The sequence below is a fragment of the Peromyscus leucopus genome, unplaced genomic scaffold (genome assembly GCF_004664715.2).
Source record: "Peromyscus leucopus breed LL Stock unplaced genomic scaffold, UCI_PerLeu_2.1 scaffold_67, whole genome shotgun sequence".
Taxonomy (NCBI): Eukaryota; Metazoa; Chordata; class Mammalia; order Rodentia; family Cricetidae; genus Peromyscus; species Peromyscus leucopus.
In genome coordinates, this window is record NW_023505585.1 from 115,772 (window position 1) to 137,630 (window position 21,859).

A 21,859-nucleotide genomic window follows, 5' to 3' on the forward strand; every position below is an offset into this window, starting at 1 on the left:
GGGTATAACTCAGTGGGTAGTGTGCTTGCCTAGTGTGCATGAATCCCTGGGTCCAGTCACAGGAAGAGTTGAAGTTCAAGGTCATTCCAATTACATAGTAAGTTAGAGGCCAGTTTGGGATACATGAGACCCTCCTCCCACCCCCCAAAAAACCCAACCAAACAAAAGCACCCATCAATGTTAAAAAAATCAAAAATCAAAAAACCCCGAACCTGTTTAATATTGATGCATCAGCGTGTTTTAGCCTGCTGAAATGGAGGAAATATTCTGAGACTAATTTCATCAGCATCTTACATTTTCTCTGGTTACTGTGATGTTCACAGTCACACACATGGCTCAAGTGGTTTTTCCTCCCAGCACTGAGTTTAACCCTCCTGAACTTTGTTACGAGCTTTGGCCGAGCTTATTGGAAAATGAGTCCAGATAGCCAAGGTTGGGGCAAACAGAGCCAAAGAGGGAGGAAGAAGGAGGTGTGGGCCCTTTTGGCCCTTCTCTCTGCCCATATCAATAATAAATGTGTTCCTGGAGTCAGGGAAGAGTCCTGTCCACTGAGGCAGAGCTGACTCTAGGAATGTCTGAAGCATGAGGGAACAGTGTGGCGGCATGTGATCACCAAGTACCTGACACGCCGGCCCTTTGCTGTGCTGTGTGTCTGACAGTAATACAGATGCCATGCTGTGAGCTGCACTGCAGAAACCTCTGTCTGGGTGGCCCCTTGGCATCGAGGCAGCCGGTGCCCTGTGGGGGCTCTTCACTGAAAAAGAGAGTTCCCGTCCTCACAGGCCCTTCAGGGAATCTTCTGATGTACTGTGTTGGGGACAAGCCCACCTGCTTGTGTGTCCAAGAGGAGGGGGGAGACCCAAAAGTTTGTCCCCCCCCTCCCGTCCTGAAAATGATCGCTCTGATTGTCCCTTGCCTTCTGATGCTGTTAAACCCATCAGCTTTCCCTGGCCTCAGTGGCGTGACTTGACATCACAGGCATCTGAGTAAGGTGTCCGAACTTTAGGAGCCAGGACGTCCTACTCCTTAACCATGACACGTCTCTGTATTTGGAGAAAATATTTGCATCTACTTCTCCTTGTCAAGAATACCATCAAATCTATCTTGTCAACTAGACAGACCTAAACCCACCTAGGAGACCAATCTTTGGGCATGTCTGTGAGGGGAGTTTTCTAGACTGGGTTAGCGGAGTTGAGTACTAACTGTTCAAAATGTGGGCAGTACCATTCCTTGAGCTGGGATCCCACGCTGCCTGAGATTGAGAGCACACGCTGAGCAACCGGGGGAGGGTTTCTTTCCACTCACCGGTCAAGGGGGATACAGTCCACGATGTGGGGGAGTCAGGCAGCAGGAGGCAGCTGCTCACACTGCACCCACAGCCAGGAAACCTGGTGAACAAAATTGAGGCTTAAACTTCGAGGCCTATCTCCCCAGTAACTTACTTCCTCCAGTGAGGTTCCGCCTCCTAAAAGGTTCCCAAAACCACCACTGGCTGGAACCAAGTGTTCAACAAGACGTCTAGGGGAGAATTTCAATATTCAAACCACAACACCACGGATGCCTCACATGCTAGGAGATGGTAAGTGGCTGATAACTTTGGGCTTTCTGGTCAAAAGCAAATAAACAACAGATAAGTTAAAGTTATGATAAGTAACTTAGAGTAAACAAAGTAACAAATACAGAGAACAGTGTGGCTGGCGGCCAGCCTCTGTGAAGGGCCACCACCACGCAGAGTAGGAGTATTTGAGTAAAGGAGCCAGCAGCTCAGCTCTGCTCTGGAGTAATTTGGTGTTTGAGGAAGAGGAAGCGGCCGTGTGGAATGGAGAAGGGCTGAGCGGCGGGAGGTGAAGTCAAGACGTGAGTGGGTGATAACTCCCATCTGTCTATGCTAGTCAGTCACTCTGCCGCTGCAAGTGCCCGCTGGGGAGCTGAGGCAAGCAGATGACGCAGCAGAACTCAGACAGCAAGAGGGATCCCTGGGCTGCTGGGAGGAGCAGGGACCTGGAGAACATTTAAGGGCACCTGTGAGAGACAGTGCTGAACGTGGGGGAAGGGAAACATCTGAGTGGTTTCTGGAGGTCTGGTGACTAGAGCTTTGCGCAAGGCAGAAAAGAAACAGCTCAGGATGCCTCAGGTTTCTGAGTGCGTGGTTAAGGACACCAGTGGAAATACTGCTCTGGGGGCAGAAGGAATGGAGGGAGGGCCCTACTTTGGGCGTATGATGAACCAAGTGTATGACTAATCCAAATAGGCATGCCAAGTAAAAGCTCAACACCAGTCGGGCAGCTGGAGGGCCAGTGAGATGGGGACGCTGTAGTACTTCGATTTGGGTTTCTATTGCATGCAACAAAACACCCATGACTAAAAAGCAAGTTGGGGAGGAAAGGGTTTATTTGGCTTATACTTCAGCATTGCTGTTCATCACTGAAGGAAGTCAGGACAGGAACTCAAACAGGGCAGGATTCCAGAGGCAGGAGCTGATGCAGGGGCCAGCGAGGGGAGCTGCTGACTGGCTTGCTTCCCCTGGCTTGCTCAGTCTGCTTTCGTAGAGAACCTAGGACCAGCAGCCCAGGGATGGCACCACCCATAATTAATCACTAATTAGGAAAATGCCTCACAGGTGGATCTTATGGAGGCATTGTCTCAATTGAGTTTGCCTCCTTTCAGATAATTCTAGTTTGTGTGTCAAGTTGACTTAAGACCAGCTATGGTATTGTGTTCCTCAAAATATTATGCATGCTAATAAACTTATCTGGGTCAGAGACAGAACAGCCACAATATTAAACATAAAGGATAGGCAGTGGTAGCACACACCTTTAATCATAGCATTCCAGAGGCAGAAATCCATGTGTTCAAGGATACAGCCAGGCATGGTGACTAACGCCTTTAATCCCAGGGAGTGATGGTAGAAAGCAGAAAAGTATATAAGGTGTGAGGACCAGGAACTAGAAGCATTTGGCTGGTTAAGCTTTTTAGCTGGGTTAAGCTTCAGGCTTTCGAGCAGCAGTTCAGCTGAGAGCAATTGGGATGAGGACACAGAAGCTTCCAGTCTGAGGAACAACATCAGCTGAGAAGTTAGCCAGGTGAGGTTAGCTGTGCTTGTTCTGTCTCTCTGACCGTCCAGCGATGACCCCAATAACTGGCCCCGGGTTTGTCTTATTAATAAGACCTTTTTAAGATTCATGCTACAACCAGCCAGCACAGTTGCCCTTCTTTCTTAACAGTCCCAATGGTGCTCAAAGCCCCTACTGGTCCCTAAGTGGTTCAAAAGTCCATTTTCCTTTACAGCAGGGCTCAGTCCCGACTCTGACCAATGAACAAAATGTGCAGTTTGCTGGCAACTCTTCCTTAGTTCAAAACAACAACATGTAAAGAGCTGTTCTCCCTCAGAGGCTGGAAGGTGTGCCCACCATACCTCCAGCTGCTGCAGCATCCTTGCTGCCTGTAGAAGAAGCTGAGCTGATGGTGGCAGGGCCATGGAGAGAGCTTGGGTCCTTGAGGACATCACTGGCCTTCTGCCTCCTTCTGCAGGCAGAACAAGGAATTGCTCCCCCACAGGTGCAGGCTGAGATTTTTCAGGTTGGGGCATTCATGATCATGGAATTATAAGGCCTGTGATTAAGTATATCACAGGTACGAGCCGGGAAGATTACCCAGTAAGACAGGGCAGACACAGACGCTTCTGTAGGGATTAGACCTGGGGCATGGGGAGAGCCCAGCAGTGGGTCCTGGAGGATGCTGAGAAAGTCTGAGGACTCAGGGCACCAAGATGTTTCCATCCTTGGTCCTTGAGTGTGCTCCTCAATCCTTATCATGTTTACCTGCTCTATGGGAAAACTTGGAAGAGGAAGGACTCACCCACTCATCTCTTCTGGGAAGCCTATTTACAGATTGTTTGCCTGGGTAAGATGTCTACACCTGCCAGTGGATCACAAGCTAGTCTTTGTCAAACAGGTGCTGGGTGAGAAGAGTTCCATTAAGAAAAGGCCTTGGGAGTGCCATACCCTGAGACAGACAAGTCAAATGCTCTCAGCCTTTTGCTGCAGATGGTTTCAGGGGCCTGTTGACATGGATACATGAAGACACTAAAGGCAGCTATGTTTCAGCACTAGCTCGGCTCAGGGTTTTGATGTCCAGTCCTCTTCTGGGTTCTTCAAGTTCTGTTAAATATTTTGCCCTCTCTTCAAGCTGGCTGTTTGTAGTCCCTGTCATTCTTATCGTAAACCTATGACAGTGGACAGATCCTTCCACAGCTCCTGGGCTTCTTACCTCACCGCCCCATGGTTACAGGCTCACCTAAAGCAGCCGGAGCAGTGTGCAGCTTGTGATCAAACACTGAAGCCGGTGAACGGAAAACTCGAAGAACTTGAGCACTGATGGCTGGGGTGTGAGTTAAGGAACTGGTGGCAGGGTGTGGGGTGTGGGGTGAGGGTTCCAAATGCTTACCATGAATTCTGAACAGCCCCAGGAAGTAGGCAGTTAAAAATCTTATTTAACAAACAAACAAAAAAACAAAAACTGTAGCAGGTCACTCATGAATCAGTGACTATCCAGGACAGCCTACCCTGGCAAAGGTAATTGATGAGTACAGAGCATTGCTGCATTCCTTTCTCATGATGATTCCTAGTGATGGATTTAGAATCAGGAAATTATGACATCCAGGAATGCAAGAGAAAGAGACAGACCATGGCCTAGTGAGATGGCTTAGCAGGAAGGGGAATTTGCTACCATGCCTGGCCGCCAAGTTCAATCTGTGGAACTCAACTGGTGGAAAGAGAATTGACTCCTGAAGGTTGTCCTCTACCTTCTGCACCCACTTCCCAATTAAATAAATATATAATAATAATAATAAATGAAAAAAAAACAATAGAAAGCAAATGGAAGACAAAAAATGGCAATCACTGTAGTTATAAAAGTGCTAAGTACAGCAGGTAGAGGCAGAAAATGGTAGAATGGAATCAGCACAATCCAGTATATCCTGTCTACAAGCAACTCACTTCAAATATGATGATACAGGTGGGTTGAAAATAAAAAAGGAAACAGTGTCCTACACAAACTGATAAAAAAAAAACAAACAAAAAACCAGAAATTGGTGTATTAGCCTCAAATAAAGCAAGGTCAGAGCAAAGGAAATTAATAGGGTCCAAGAGGGAGATTCTTTAACAACAGAGGGGTAGATCCAGCAAACCTAAACATGTATACATCAAACACCAGAGCTTCAAAAGTATGTAAGCAAAAACCTAACTATGCTGGAAAGAGCAAACAGCGAACGACAGGAACAGGCATATCTGTTACTAAAGCTGTTACTCCACCGACAGCAAGAAACAGAACTAGATACAGTCAGCAAGACAAAGAACCACCAACCAACCCCCTTACTCTGGAGGATACAACTTTCACCAAGGTAAGCACACGTAGTTCTAACAGTCCTCACACACTTTTTTCTTTTTCCCTTTTTTTTGGTTGTTTGAGACAGGGTTTCTCTGTGTGTCCCTGGCTGTCCTAGAACTCACTGAGATCCACCTGTCTCTGCCTCCTGAGTGCTGGATTAAAGGTGCACCATTTCCGGCTCTGTCACACACTTTCAAGAAGAATGACATCATAGTGTCCTCTGGCCACAATGGAATCATTTTAACAATCGGAAACAGGAAGACAACAGGACAATCCCCAGCTAGTTGGCAGCTGAACGACACACTTCTCCACAACCCACAGTACAAAGAGGATACTGAAGGAAACCAAACATTCAGAACTAGGCTAACAAGTGGGAGGAAGTTACAGCTTATACTAGAAAACAAGTTCTTGAGCTAATAACCCAAAATCTTAGCTAGGAAAGGAGCAAGATGAACCCAAAGCAATCAGAAAGAGAAATGAACTAGACTCCCCACGCTGATTTCCATGGGGCTGCTTGATTCTTTTTAGACTCTGGCCAAAGCCACATTTTGCTGACACTTAACAGCTGCCTGTGTGCTGGGTGAGCATGCCACAGTACCTCATGTTCATGGCAGACCAGCAGAAGGCTATGTCCTTTAACTTGGCAAATTCGACTCTGGTATTTTTCTTGATGTGGATGCCAGTGGTCCTGGGAAACATGGCCACAGAGCAGGCTTTGTACAGGAGGGTACTGGGTTCTGCACTGTTTTCAAATTCTACCCCCAGGAAAAAGACTGCCCAATCAATTACTGAAGACACAGCTTCCGTCCCATAGTCATTCCTAGGTTAGGTGGGCCCAGAGACACAGCTGACAACTAAATAGGAGTTCTCCCTGCACACCTGAGGTGGCGACATCTAGGGACTGGTCTTCCCACCAGTGTAGGCCTCAATAGACCATCCCTAGCAGCCCAAACTCTGTTTGGAAGGAACAAGTGTGGGGTGAGTTGGAGATTATGTGTAGAATGAAGGACAAGCTGAGCTGGCTTTCCCCACCCTCTGCTTCTGTCATGTTCCCTCTGCTCTCTGCTGGTTTTCTCAAGACCTCACAACTCAATCCTTAGAATAAGATGTGGTAAAGCCAATGCTTCTGTGTCAGGGCACATCGCAGGTCTGAAGAATTACAAAAGGACGATACCAAATACCAAATCACAATGTAAGACACCCAGTGCTCCAGAACACAGGAATCTACTGTAGTCCTTCATCCCCCCAGATCATTCAAACTGGTCCAACCACAGCAGGTCACAAGATTTCTAGGCCTCTTCAGTGAGCCTGGGATGGAGCCAGAAAACAGATTTTAGTAAGCGTTCTTCCCACGGCCATGCTAAGGACACACTTAAGAAGTACTGCCAAGCTGGCAGTGGTGCAAACCTTTAATCCCAGCACGTGGGAGGCAGGTGGAACTCTATGAGTTCAAGGCCAACCTGGTCTACAGAGCAAGTTCCAGGGCAGCCAGGGATACAGAGAGAAACCCTGTCTTGAAAAACTTAAAAAGTCCTACTGTGGCCTGAGGACAAGAACCACCATAGTCCATGTTTTATTTGTAGAAGCTCCCACTAGTTTTTTGCTCAGGGACATTTGATAGAACTTCCTAGACTGAACACAGAATACTGTATTTACACAGCACACCCAAGACTCCACCTACAGTTTGTTACTCTGGAGAACCTGGGGGGTCCTTGTTGGGCCTCTCCACCCAAACATACAAAGGGGACAGACACTTCCTCGGGAGGCTGCAGCTCCCCCTAGAGGCTATGCTTCCCCCACCACAGGCAGCCCTCCTTAGTTCAGCCATCTTGACCCTGTGGTCAAGCTGTCCATTTTGGGCATTCATCATTGTTCAACTCCAACAATAGCACTACCCTCCAGGACCCCACTTAGAACAGCCCCCTACCACCTGTGCCTGGCCACCCTCCCAGCTCCGTGAGGGCAGGCTCAGCTCATTTTGGCTCATTTGGCCAAGGAGGCATGTACTTAGTCAAGAGCAAAGAATCTTTAAGCACTGGGAAACCTCTAATCAGTGGGAACCTGGTAGGGGCTTTTCTTCTCTGAGTTTCCTTCCTACAGCCCCCGGTGTCTCAGGAAAAGCCCACAGCCTTTAATCTAAGTAAGCTCGTTGCTTACCTGGCTCAGGAACTGCTTGGACCAAGTCAGCGGTCTACAGTGCTACTCTATCGCTGTTTTCTCCAGTGACTTGGGAAAGGATCTTAAAGTTAAGATATGGAGAAAGCAAGGAAGGAGGAGCCAGTTAATTTCAAACTTCTCTGCGTATGTATGTTAAACAAGGTTTGGCCCTTGCATATCTCCTTGAGCCATGAAGAGAGCATCCTGGTTTTCTGGTTGGTCTAACCAGCTGATCAACAGAACCACTAGCCAAGCCTAGCAGGCAATCCACAGTGCTGTGATTATCACTGCAAATCACTGAGCTTCGTCACAAGGCACAGCAAACCAAGTCACATACCATCTCCTCTTAATTTTCTGTGGCCAGTGCTGTGCATGGAGACCATGTAACCAGCAAATACAGGAAGTAGAACAGAGATTCTCAGGGATGGAAAACTCGCCTTCAGGGACACATCTACCTGAACCTGGGATGAGTTGCACAAGAGAAATTCTTGGGAATAATGGAAGACAGGTCAATTACAGGAAATAGTGTCACAGAAATAGAAACAGAGAGCCTAGATGGACCCAGGATATGTAGGTGGTTAGTGGGAGGTAACAAAGGCATCACAAATCTGGGGGAAATAACTCACTACTGAGAAACACTGGGAGCTGTGTGGTGGTGCATGCTGAATCCCAGAACTCTGAAGGAAGAGTGGAGTTCCAACCAACCTGGTCCACACAACTAGTTTCAGGTCAACACAAAACAAAAAAGATATACTGGAGGGGGCTAGAGAGATGGCTCAGTGGTTACAAGCACTTGTACTCTTTCAGAAAGAGGACCTGGGTTCTGTTCTTCATACAACAGGCTGTATGTTTCAATCTTACAGTGTGGGTGACCAACTTACATGAGGGGCTGGAAGACTTCAAAACCTGAACTATATTTGGGCCCCTGTTTATCATCCTCATGCAGAGTGATGGGAATAGAGTGAAACAAAATCTTAAAAAGAAAAAAAAAGATGTATTCTTGAGAAAATTTTAATTTGAAAGAATCAAAAGAAAAATTGAACAGTGCCTAAATCTTTTATTTTTCATAACCTACATTTTTTTTCAAATTAGACAGTTTTACACTGAATGACAAAAGGAAACTTAAATTACCGATAGTTTACATGTAAGCTTGATTCCAGTCTTAATGAAAAGTAGAACAGAAACAGAAAACCCTCAGGCAAGCTTCCACGTTACACTCCCGTTCTGTGACTCGCAGCTGTTAGCACTCCTGGAATCTTCGATGTCTGCTGCTTTCCGTATAACAGGCTACAAAGCACACAAACCCACAACTACAGCTCACTGAAGGGGACACAAAGACAGGTATGCACCATCAGTCGCCTGCTGTGACAAACTGGACCAGTTTTTCAAATATCAACTGCAGAAACCCTAATACAGCAATGTAAGACTTTTTTCCTCTTTTTTTTTCCTTTTTTCTTTTTTTTTTCTTTTTTCCTTTGCCACCCACCAGTGGCAACCAGTGATGCAATGACAGGAAGGATTCACAGAGACATCAGGACACTGACTACTGAGAGCGGAATCACTTGAAATTCATGTCTGGTGAAATGGGGCCAGATTCCTATTCCATATTTCCATATGATAATTAAGTATCATCACACAATTTTACAAGTTAAAAATGTCATTTGTGACTGTGGTATCTCTGATTCTATACTTTGAGATACTGAAAGGAATGAGTAAACTTAAAAAATAGATTATGAAAACCACATATCACGCTTGCTGTATGTGACATAGCAAGAGTCTGCATGCGCCCTCCACAGCTTCCTACTGTGATAACTCCATTGTTTTCTGAGTGGAAAACCTCAGGGATCAGGAAGTCTCTGTTTTGACATCAACAGCTATTTGGCATATCACCTTTGCTTCCTGAAAAAGAGTGCTATTAAAAAAAAATCACATGTGAGCAAGGCTTTAGATCCTGGTGCCAGGCTGTCACTGGCTAAGCAGTGATTACAGTGTCCCGACCTTGTGCACATGCCCAGCTGGCTCTGCATACGGCCAGTGAGCCTACTCCAGCCAGCAGCCAGCACGCATCTACAGCTGCTCTGCCACACGCTTCGTGCTCAATGTGCTCAGCTTTTGGGGAAAGGACTTCCCATTAAAACCCAAGGATCCTCTGTGAGAGCACCCTTGGGGATAAGGGATGCTGATCATAATCTGGCCCCTCTTCCAGGAAAGATGTGATGGGAAGGACCTGAGGCCTCAGGCTCGCCTTTCCAGATAGACGGTATCTGCTAGTGTGGGTTCAAGAGGCTGGTTGTTTCTTCTTCTTCTTCTTTTTTTTTTTGTCAGTGATGTGACATCTACAAGGAAATTCATCCTATGTTCCTTTCACAGGCATTTGAAACAGCACTGCGTATATTCCTATGTAACTGAATGACAGCTGCTCTGAAGGAAATGGTCACATGCATCAGGCATCTTTGCCTCTGCAGGATAAATCACTTAGCAAAGTATGATTTTAATTAGTACATTTCTGTTTTTTACTCTCCTTGGAAGATCTGCCAGTCTCTGCTCTCTATACTCTCCTTCAACTCTTAAACATCAGATATGATTAGTATGTACTTACATACTTTTTAAGAGTATGAAAACATCCAAAGGCTTTTAATAAGACTTCCCATTTCCTTTTGCAGCAAAGAGGCAAAATCAGTTCAACACACCAGTATAAGGGGAAAAGAAAAACCTTAACACATTAAAATAATACTCAAACCACAACATTTAGTTTATCTACATCCAGCTCAACAGTAACATTATAAATATATCAATAATTTTTTATCAGATTCTTCTCTGTAGGGTACCTTTCTCATATGTTCTGATTATTTACACTACAGGCAGAGTACACTCCCAAGTGCACAGATTTAACACAGTAGCGACTATTTGCATTTACAGGATTTTTCAACAATTTGAAAAAGATCAATTGTTGAAGATCTGTAAGGTATGTTACAAAAACCACTGGAGTTCTTGTACAACAGTATGTGTACTCAGCAAAACCACCACCAGGAGATCCGCACGGTGACTGAGTAACCAATCCACTCCCACCAACCCCAGGGGCCGGTCTCCGTGAGCTCTAAGCTGTCTTATACAAAAGTTAAGGCAAAGTCATTTTCAAGTTTAAATAAAATTCAAGTCTTTAAATATTGGATGGAAATCATTTTTTCTTAAAAAAACAAAAACAAAAAGAACCCCAAAACGGGGGGAAAAAAAAAAAAACCAAACCAAAAACAAACAAAAACAAAAAAAAAAAAAAAACAAAACAAAACAAACTTCAGTCTTATTAAATAGCATTTTGTGAATAAGCTGTATGGTTACACTTAGCAGGAACTATTTTAATGTCTGGTGCTTAGAATACTTAAAGAAAAATTTTAGGCATTTTAAAACAAAATAATTTATCTGTAACTTTATTATAACTTGCTAACTTTACTGCACCCTTGTTCTTCACAAGTGCAGCAGCGCTTCTTAGAAAGAATCAGTGAGACCCTCGTCTTGGAGGTAAAAAGAGCAAGGATTCTGTCCTCCACCAGCCAGAGGGGGGACCACAAACACCACTCTCTCACGGCTAGGTACTTCTAAATCCACGTGCCGAAGCAGAGGTACAGGAAGACATCCATACAGAGCTGGTTAAGACACGACTCTCCAGCAAGAATGCGTGGGGGGACACGGACAGAGCAAGCACTGGAGGCTGGGAGCCAGGTAGCCTGCTCACAGGGACCAAAACATCATGGTGTAACTTCATGGTATGATGTCAGTGGGCAACAGAGTTTCTATTTCCATCTAGGTTCTATTCACAATGTGCTTTGAATTTATTTTACATAATAGCCACTTGGAACTGGAGTGAGAAGCTGGTTACTTGCTCGCAGACATCCAAACTCAAAGGTTCAGGTCTTTCTAGGTGTTTCTTTGCAGGTCCTTCTGCCCACGAGGTCAAAAAGAACTGTATATACATAGGTATCTTTTTTAAAGCTAGATTTCCTGTCAACTAACGGTTTAGATGAAAACACAGCTCCTGTGCCAGTATGCCAGTGCCCTGACATTGCCAGTCCCTTGCTCTGTGAGGCCAAGGCTGCCCTGCTTGCGCCATCAGCCCTCATCCATCTGTGGGGGACACCCTACCCATATGCACTTGCAGACCAGTTGTTTAAAAAAAAAAATGAAGTAGCATAGTTCCCTTAATTTAGAAAAACTCATATATAGCTTGCATTCAGAGCCACGTGGAGGCTTAATAAAAAATATCCATTTGTTAGGATAAATACATTTTCTATCCTGAAAAACAGACTTCTGCGTCACCTCCAGTTAAGCACCAACCTAAAATAAGGTTTATATTATATAATTAAATCCTGAAAAATAGATTTTTTTTCAAGAGGGGGAAAATCCGACTCACAGAAGGAAAATAACTTGCAGGCATCCCATGGGCCTCACAGACACTGCAAGCTCCTAACCAGCGGCTCATTCCGAACTGAGTGGGAGAGCTTCGTTTGTGGTGAATACAGCTCTTCCAGACCCCTCCAGGCATCCGGCTTTCACTGAGGAGACTTGGGGGGAGTGTTCTGTTCCCTGTTTAGACGCTTCCCAGCAGCTGGAGGCGAGGGTCGGCGCCCAGGCTGTCTCCTCTGATCTTTGGGGACCCCAGGAGTGGACTTGAGGGCAGTGGGCTCTCTGTATCTCTCCACAGGTTCAGTGAGCTTCTTCTCCTCCTTCCCACAGGTGACAGTGTTTGGCTTTTGTTCTTTTGGGTTGCAATGGGGAGGATGGAGGCTCTTTACTCGTTCTCTGACAAATCTCTGCATAACTGGGCTTTCGCAATTCCTGGAAACACAAAATGTGGGATTATGGGTACAGAGTGACAGGAATGAAGTTACATAAAATAAAGCTTTAATTTTAAGTAAAATTCCATCTTCATGGGTATTTTTACTTTTAAAACATTCACAAAATCCAGCAGCAACTTCTGGCATGTTCCTGGCAGCTAAAATGACTATCATCAAAGCTCCTGTCACTAGCCTGTGGACAAGCATATAGAATCAGAATTCTCACTGTGATGGAGCAACTAGTGATAGTTTGAATGTAATTGGCCCCCATATGCTCACAGGGAGTGGCACTATTAGGAGGTGTGGCCTTGTTGGAGAAAGTGTGCCACTGTAAGGGTGGGCTCTGAGGTCTCCTATGCTCAAGCTTCACCTAGATCAGTTCACTTCCTGTACCTGAAGATCAAGTTGTAGGACTCTCAGCTCCTTCTCCAGCACCATGTCTGTATGCACGCTGCCATGTCCTGCCATGATAATAATGGACTGAACCTCTCAATTGTAAGCCACCCAATTACATGTTTTCCTTCGTAAGAGTTGCCATGTTCATGGTGTTTCTTCACAGCAATAAAAACCCTAATTCAGACACAACTGTTGGTATATTTCTAGGATTTGATGACTTTGTCAGTTGGTGCTAGAATAAGTCACAGAGTTTGAAATTACTCAACAAGGACAAAGGATTACTAAAGAGGAATAATATAACCATGCTGCTTCCTCGAGAAGAGGAGCCTGAAGCATGAATGGATTTCCTTGACTTATGTTAGATTCTGGCTTTTTATTTGTTTGTCTAGACTCTATAAAGCTAAGTTTCTGTGAAAAGAAAATACATTCATTTTTCTAATCATGGTTGTTTTTTTTTTAAGCTTAAAAAACACAGATGTTTTGGTTAAAACAAAACAAAACATAACAAAAAAACCACTCCTTCCCTTGCAGTACACTTTTCCTCCCAAGATACTATAGAGCTAACCCCTCTAACACGACTAACAACATGAAATGGTAACCAAACTCTGCCCAGCATGAAGCCTTTAAGCGCTCTTGAGAAATATGGGAGCTTAAGAGGCTCAAGGGGGGAAAAAAAGGTACAAACCCTGCTTCCCTTGACCAAGACAGGACACTGCAAATGCTCTGCTTACAGAGGGAATAAACTGCGATGGTGTGGCACAGTGGTCCTGTGAGTCTTATTCATTTATTTGTTTATTGAGATAGTATCTTATATAGTGCAGGCCTCAGTGTGTGAGTTACGCTTCAACTCCTGATCCTCCTGCTTCCACTTCCTAAGTCTAAGATGGAGTCTTACTGTGTCTGGCACTTAGACAGAGCTTGTAGAAATTTGATCTTCCTGCTTCTGCCTCCTAAGTCTTGGGATTACAGGTGCGTGCCACCATACCTAATGCAATTTTAACTTAAAGACTTACCTCAACACCAAGCTGAGGAAGATGCAAATCCGGATAAGAGATGCTAGATCATCAAGGACAGACACAAACTACCAGACCTGAGGATTCACTGCATCACTGTGGATCCCTGGCTGGCAACCTGCTATGTAAACCAGGGGCCTCAAACCTGCAGCCATTGTCCTGCTCTGTCCCCCAAGCACTGGGACTAAAGGCCTGAGCCACCATACCTAGCAGAAACACTGGGATTTAAACAAGGCAAAAAGGACACCATGTTGTTCTTTTTAGTCATTCTGCTTAATTCTTTTTCATATATACAATACACACAGTAAATGCAGAAATGATCAACCTCCATACAGGACAGAGTTGGGACCTTGTTACTATCTGAGAGACAGTAACTGAAATAGAGAGGAGGCTCAGCAATGTGGTACAGAGAAATGAAGGCACACACAAATAAAAACCAATCAAATTAGAATGACTAAACACAGGCTGAGGCAGGACCTATATAGGACACCTGAGTGCTGTGGAAGGCAGGCAAAGCACTTACTGTTGCTGCTCCATTCACCTGCACTGATTTACATGCAGTTGTAGTAGGGGTAGAAGGGAGTCTGTCCACACTGTGGGTTTCCCTCTGCTTTTCTGCCACTTGGGATCCCTGTGAAAAATGCCATCTGGTTTAAGAATCATGTATAACATTACAGTCATTCCACTTGTACACGGCAGAGGGCTGGTAGAACACTGATACTTACTCGGGTAAATGGGCTGGGGAAGGGGACCGTTCAAATGCTGTTGACACAGCACAGGGTGCTGCCACGGAAGGCTCTCTGGGGACCACTACAGGAACGGTGTTTGTGCTTGCATCTGCACTGAGGTTCTGAAATCATTAAAGTAGCAATTTACGAGCTGTTAGATCTTTGCCCAAGAAGTTAAGGGCCTAACCATTAAAACATGGCAATCTCTAACCCACCTGGAGAGCCTGCTTCCCAGCCCCCTGACTGACTGATGCCGAATGGTGTATCCACCCTCCAAACCAACAGAACCAGTGGTCCTACCAACAAACTGCCAAGTCCCAGCACAAAGCCATAGGAGAAGAAGCCTCCAGCAAACACAACATTTTGAGTTGTTAACTGTTGCCCAGCACTCAGCCCTCTTGCTCTCAGCAAATGCACTGTAATTATCTGTAAGCTTGTCTTAAGTGAACAGCTTCCAAACACACCTTACTCATCTGACACGTCAGGGCTCCCCCAGGCAGGGACGGAATTACCAAGACAGTACACTATGGTTCACTGGTGTCACTAATCCAAAACAAAGACTGATGAATCCACACCCACATAAAATAAGCGCTTGGTGGTAGGTGGAAGACACCCACAGGAGCTCTCACCTGAATCCACAAACCCACCCCTGAAGCAGGCCTACAAACCTGCTTTACCCAATTTAACAGGCAAGGTCACTAAGCTAAGACCTGAGTGAATGAGAAATTGCTCCATCAATGACCTGCTCAGTGCAGCTGTAATTCATACAAGTTTACTCATATGTCATTAACCCAGGATGTGATTTTAAAGCAAGTAAACAATTGGTTATAAGTTTAAATATAAAAAGACACTTTCTTTTCAAAGCAGGTAAAAGTTCAAAGGTAACAAAGTAGCTGGAAGTGCAGCTTTGGGAGAATGGCACAATTTACCCTCTTATGTGGGGCTAGGGTGAGGTTCTGCTGGCTTGAGAACCAGAGGGACTTAGGATTGCTCACATGAAAGGGACCTAGCTTGCTAAAACACAGGGCAGCCAACGACTTCTTATTTGTAAAAGCATGCTCACATTCAACATATGTTCAACTCTGCCTCTATTTAAACCGACACATATGACACTTTACAAACAGTCACAAACTCTATGTCAAGCAAGGAGGGGTTCTATGGCCTAATGTCTCAAGTTTTCTGTAGCTCTTGCAGATGCATCAATGCTGGCAGCAGCAGAGACTGTGTAATTTGGCACAGAGCCAGGCCCTGCCTTTCAGAAAGCAGTAATTCATTCTTCAAGAAGGGCTTTGCACAGAAACTCAAGTACATTCAAAGCAGCAACTGTCTGTGAAACTGAGGAGGGCTGCTAGTGTTATTTACCTATCACTTAAGGGAGACCATAACTTGAAAACAAGACTTCATAACTGTTGAAATGCATAATTCTCTACTGTTTTATAAGGCAATTGGAAATTATTCATATGGACATTGAGACTTGTAAGTTCTAAGACATCCTAATTCTAACATCCCTTACTAGATAATATGGACTCTTGGAAAGCATAGTTTCCATGGCTAAAAACAGCAGCAATTACCACTTCTCAACATGAAAAGACTCAACTTTTTACCTGACCTTAGTCTCAAGATACTGTAGTAGCAAAGTCACCTGCCTTAACTACTGCAGCCACTACTGTGGCTCTACACTTGGCTGTGGAGTGGTGCCCCCCGACCCCCCGCCTAAGACAGATGTACCATCTGATGTACGGCCACAGTTGATAACTGCACCATAAGGAATGCCTAGAGCCAGGACTACTCTACAAGCCCACCCCACCGCACCAGGCTGGCACTCAGCCATACTTTAGTAACTGGGCACAAATTCCTTTTTCTGCATGTCCCAGAGCCTTGAACACTGCTACTGGCAGGGGGCAAATCCCACTGCCAAGCTGTTAGCTAACTGTATTGCAGGAGCTCTGGGAAGGAATCTCTTCAGACTTGAGTAGCTCAGCTGAGACTAGCAGTGGTGACGTTCACTGAGACTGCAGTGAACGACCTTGGGGCAGCCTAGAGTTTGCCTGAAATCACCAGACGACAACAAAGTGACTCTAAGCTTCTGGCTGCTAACACTATGTAGATTATGTCTGGTGTAATGCAGACTCTTGTATCTTATTCTGTTTCGTGAAACAAAAAGGGTTTTAAACGTCAACAGCAACAATTCATCTATGCATGTGTACAGCATAGGTGCCACAGCAACCTTAGCAGACGGCAAGAGAAGGGCGGCTGACCTGGCTCCACCAAGTGAGCAACACAAATTCACCCAAACCTTAAACCTCTTTCAATTCCTTTCTCCTTTTATGTGTGTAAAGAACTCGGGCCAGGTCGCTGCACAACATCAGTGCTTAGAAAACATCAGCAAACTTTACAGCTGTAACACATAGCTTACTCTTTCTTTTGAAGATCCTATGATCAAGCTGGAAAGCCTGTTTTTCAAACAAGTCCTCTGTCTTCAAATTGCCTGCAGCTCCAGGTAATGGGGGAAGTTGGACAGCCCCAGTTCAAAACTTGGTGATGGAGGCTTTGGTGGTGTTGGAGACTGAGTCTGACTGCTCTGCAACACAATGACACCCCAGAAGGTCACACAAGTGTGGAGAGACAAGGGTAGCACAAAAAGCAAGGCAAAGAATCTTCCAGCTGTCACATCTGTCTGGAAAGTCTATAAATGTTGCATGCAGTTCAAATGCAAGCAGTGGGCCAGCAAGAGGATTCAAAGATGCCTCCTGCTAAGTTTACTCCCCAGGGACCCACATGGTAGAAAGAAAAAAACACACTCCCATAAGTTGTCCTTTGACCCTCATATATATGCACCAAGTATGTCCACATGCACACACACACACATACACACAAATGTAATATTAAAAAAATTCAAATGTAAGCAAGTTAAAGGATGAAATGTATCTAAGGTGACAAATTCAGGCTGTAATGGAAATTTTTTAGCTGAAGTTTACCTGGTTATGTGCCTCACAACTGCTCTCTTAGTAGCCTTCTTGGTAATCAGATCAAATGTGATCTTACAGAGCTTGTTCAAAGCAACCCTTACTTCATTTAATAATGGTGGCCAAATACAAAAGTGTAGTGGTAGCCATTCCAGCTTGGATCTGGAAGTTCCAACCCCATTGAGACTTTGGCAACTGTCACGCCTACAAGCGGGGCCAAGGGAGGCGTCTGGAGACCCGAGACCTGGATGGGCGAGTGCTCTCTCAGTTCCTGGACCCTAGACGGTGGAGGTTGACTAAGCAGAGCTCCAGAGAACACCGCTGGACTGCGATACACCTTCCCCAGACCCTGTGACCTACCTATCCTTCATTTGTAAGTCACCCACTAAATAAATCTTCCTTTTAACTATGTGGAGTGGCCTTAATAATTTCACCAATACAAAAGTAGTTGGTGTCCAAATGCAAAAGCAGTAACTAGAAAGTCAGATAAGCCAGAGAGAAGCCAAAGAGTGCTTCCTGTTGAGAAAAAGGTGATTATTCTCAACTGTCCCGAGGTACAAACTAACCCTTTGCTCACGGGGCCACAAAGGGAGACAAATTCGTCTGGCTGTTGCACCTTGCACTTCTGAAGCTACAAACTCCCTATGGCAAGATGCCTTCTATTAGCTAAGGTTTTAGCATCCACTCTGAGTCTTAGATGTTCCCAGTGGATGGGAAAGTCCTGCTTATAATCCACTTTCTCCGCTGGTAATCGGTTCTCCACGCTGTGTAGACTCTACACCTGTAACTGTTCACAGCACCATAAACCAGCTGGTCATCAGTATTTTTAAAAACTACACAATCCTTTCTTCTTTAGGCCAAAAATATCAGTTATTACCTTAAGGATATCACATTAAAGTTTTTTTGCAATGTTCCTCCTCAGATCTTATCCTTAATCCATTTAGTTAACACTGATGTTTGCTTACTATTAGATTTAAATGTCTTGTAAAAATAAGCATTTGGGGCTAGAGAGATGGTTTGGTGAACAGAGTTGCTTGCTCTGCAAACATAAGGACTAGAATTCATATCCCTAGCACTCAGGCAAAAAGATAAACTCAGCAATGTGTCTGGAACTGCAGCACTGATGGGTGGAGACAGAATGATCTAGGGAGCTCACTGGCAGCCAGCCTACCTCAAGCAGTGGGCTTCCAGTGCAGTAAGAGACTATCTCAAGACAATAAGGTAGACACTGATGAGATGCCTGAAGTCTCTTTCTGGCTTTTACGTATCCAAGTGTACGAGTTCATGTGAGTGCACACAGGCAGGAGTGTGAATGCACGAGTGTGAACGCACGCGCGCGCGCACACAGACACAGACGCACACAGACACACACACACACACACAGACACACACACCACTTTATGTACTCACTGTAAACTTCTCTTCTCTTTTCTTCGATAGCCAAAGGAATTTTTCCTAGGAATAGAAAGCAAAAAGACCATTATTTTTTTCCTTACTTGGAAAATTTGCCAAGCTTATGTTTTCTCATATATTCAAAGCAGTATGCATCAATTCAGTCAGTCGTTAATATTTTTAATCTTTCATGAAGAAACTGATTCCAAAAGTCAACTTTAAAAAGACAATCAAAACCCAGGCATCATAGCACATGCCTGCAGTTCTAATATTGGGGTTACTGAGGCAGGAAGATGACAAGCTTAAGATCAGCCTGCATAAAATTATATAACAAGATGGTCTTACTGTATTAAACAAAAGTATAAACAACAAAATCCAAATGTGGACAGTAAATCATCAAGTTAGATATCCAGACAGATAATAGAAAAATCATTATTGTAACAACTTATCTACTGGCTACTTAGAATTTTTAAGATTTGAATGTTTAACTGTCCCTTCAGCCGGAATGATAAGATATATATACAAAATATGACATCAAACTCTATAGGTGAATGATTTAAAACATTAGTAAAAAACCACGATTATCCCTTACTGCAAAAGCCACATAAGAACCTCTAAATCCTGAAAGTGCCCTAAAACCCAGGCTTGCCTTCCTTATCATCAGCAAGCAGCCAGACACTGGGCAGCAAGGCTGGAAGTCTGTACCCTGCAGCAGTACAGTGAGCCACAGAATCCGTATTTACAGTTTCCTGGATGGGTTTATGTGGTTTAACAAGCTACACATGAATCTCAAATGGCACCTTCATTTTTATTTGTTTATCCTTCTATCATTTTAACTGCACAGACTCCCCAAAGGCTATGCATTATCTACTTAAAAGGAATTTAGATATTATTAATTTCTTTATTTATAGAAAATAAAAACATGCTTTTGTCTGAAGTGTTCCTATTAGAATAAGAGGTCTGAGGGAGGCTCTAAAGACCCTCTGGCTTGCCTCTAGGATACAAACCTTTTTGGTTCTGGAGTGGATCCAGACTGTCTCGAGCAGAAAACTGACTCTCCTGAAGGAAACGGAGTCTGGTTTTCTGCTGAGCTAGCTTAGTAGGGGCTAAATCCCTGAGCACAGATGAGGTATTATGCCATAAAGGTGGGCATGAAACAGTCACCTGTTGGAACAGGGCCCTGAGTACCATCATGGCCAGGCCTCTGGGCACTCGGATGAGAGGTGACAAGTTCTGGTATGGCATGGGCACTGTGAACATCTGTGCTACAGTTGCTGCCTTAGGACCACAGGCAGGCTCCACAGTGGGCTAGCTTCACTGTAGGTGTCTGTGCACCAACACCATCTAACAACAGTGGCTCCCTGTCAGCAGAGCCTAACAAAATGCATAGCTGCTGTTAGAGCACATCAATAGACCACTTGGAGCTCCAAGTGCAGTAACCCCATGGAATGACAGGACGTCCTGGAACATGCTCTCAGTGTCCATCCCTTGAAAGTGACTGCAGACAGAAGACACAGCCAAAGGACTGCTGCTCACAGTGTGTGGTTTGTTGTAGCAGAGACACAGGCAGAGGCACGGTCCCAGCACCATGCAGTTTTTGCACTTGGGATACTGGGAGCTCGCAGGTTTTAGATCCCACATGGGCATGCTTCTGCTCTGTATCTAAGACAGATCCCAGCTGGCATTTGGAGTTTTTTTACTATTACTGACCTTGGCACGCACAAGGGTAGCAGATACATGACTGAAGCCTTGAGGGCTCTATAGCAACTTCTTAGTGCTTCAGACCAATAGAAAAAAGTTGATGAGTAAACACACTCTTAAGGAAAAAACAATAGAAGAGGAAATGCAAAACTCTGTGGAAGATCAGGTCCTTCAGGAAGGAGGAACTAGATCACCCCTCCTGCTTCTGCATAGGCTCTCTGGACACAGGGCATATGATGGAGAGAGAAGGAAAACTACTCACTAATCCTGCTTTCATCAGTCCATAGTTTCAGAAACAAGGACTGAAGCTATACTCATTCATAAGTGAGGTGTGCAAATCCTTACTTAGGTCACAGATTAAGTGGAAACCGGATCCTTTGTAGAGAAGAGAGTGAGATTCTCTCATTAGTACAAGGCCTGGTCTCTTTGGTAAGAACATAACCCTTTTCCAGTGGCTACCTGAAGCACAAAATATTGGTTGGGAGACTGACAGTGACTGTCACCAAGAGGCAGAACATATTGGTTAGCAAGATACTATCTAGTCTCAGCCCTACCTTTTTATTTCATTTTTTTTTTTTTTAAGGTGGCTAGGATTCTGCAAACACTGCTTTTCCTCTGACAGGAAGCTTTGTTAAGCTTTTATTAACAAGGGCTGGAGGACACAGGAATTTACTCTTTAGTTTTACACTCTCTTTACACTGTACCTGTTGAACACAAGAGATCTGTGGTCCAGGCTCCCTTCTCTCAAGATTTTAGCCTTAGAACCCCAAACATGACCATTTGGGTTTGTGGCTGCCACCTGATGTCACTAGCTCTGTGTTATTCAATGCTCCCTCTGAGTTCTCAGTCTTCATTAACCGATTTGGTATAAAAATGGTTGGAGTAGCTTTTGTCCTTGATGGGTCCCAGGCCAGTGTTAGCTCTACCAAGCCATGGTGCCTGTGGCCTGTCTCACAACCTACCACAGCTCCACAGATGTTGGCGCCATCGCTGGAAACAGAATTTTTTTCAAATTCTTCAAATTAAACTCTCCAGCTGCACTAAAAGCAAAGAGACTCTCCCTCCTCTTCCACTGTTGTCTTCATGGCTATTAACTTTCACAAGTGGCAGCCCCAGCCAAACAAACATTTCCACAATACTGAAATGAATTATCCAGTGGCTTACACATGTTTAAGTGAAAAGAAGAGTCACAGGTTTTTCTCTTAAAATCTAGAAATGATTAAGCTGAGTGAGAAGACATGTCAGAGGCAGAGAGCTGAACACCTATCACACTATCAGCCAGTGAA

At 44.6% G+C, this 21,859-nt stretch overlaps 1 pseudogene; it reads right to left on the bottom strand.

Annotated features, from left to right (window-relative positions):
* Positions 1-12,078: 12,078 nt before the first annotated feature.
* LOC114707912 overlaps positions 12,079-21,859 on the bottom strand; it is an 83,508-nt pseudogene continuing 73,727 nt past the window's right edge.